At 59.1% G+C, this 357-nt stretch overlaps 1 protein-coding gene across 1 annotated transcript in view; it reads right to left on the reverse strand.

The window, feature by feature from the left end:
* The window catches only part of LOC105991311 (transmembrane emp24 domain-containing protein 11), a 39122-nt gene that overhangs the window by 37810 nt on the left and 955 nt on the right, over positions 1–357 (reverse strand). The window lies entirely within an intron of this gene.

The raw sequence follows: 357 nt of genomic DNA on the forward strand, positions 1-357 counted from the left end.
TGTACAGTGGGTTGGTGCGCTCATGTGTCCTGGGTCCTGTGTGCAGTGGGTTGGTGTGCTCATGTGTCCTGGGTCCTGTGTGCAGTGGGTTGGTGCGCTCATGTGTCCTCGGTCCTGTGTACAGTGGGTTGGTGCGCTCATGTGTCCTGGGTTCTTGTGTACAGTGGGTTGGTGGGCTCATGTGTCCTGGGTCCTGTGTGCAGTGGGTTGGTGCGCTCATGTGTCCTGGGTCCCTGTGTACAGTGGGTTGGTGCGCTCATGTGTCCTGGGTCCCTGTGTACAGTGGGTTGGTGCGCTCATGTGTCCTGGGTCCTGTGTACAGTGGGTTGGTGCGCTCATGTGTCCTGGGTCCTGTGT

This window comes from Dipodomys ordii, unplaced genomic scaffold (assembly GCF_000151885.1).
Source record: "Dipodomys ordii isolate 6190 unplaced genomic scaffold, Dord_2.0 Scaffold71, whole genome shotgun sequence".
Classification (NCBI taxonomy): domain Eukaryota; kingdom Metazoa; phylum Chordata; class Mammalia; order Rodentia; family Heteromyidae; genus Dipodomys; species Dipodomys ordii.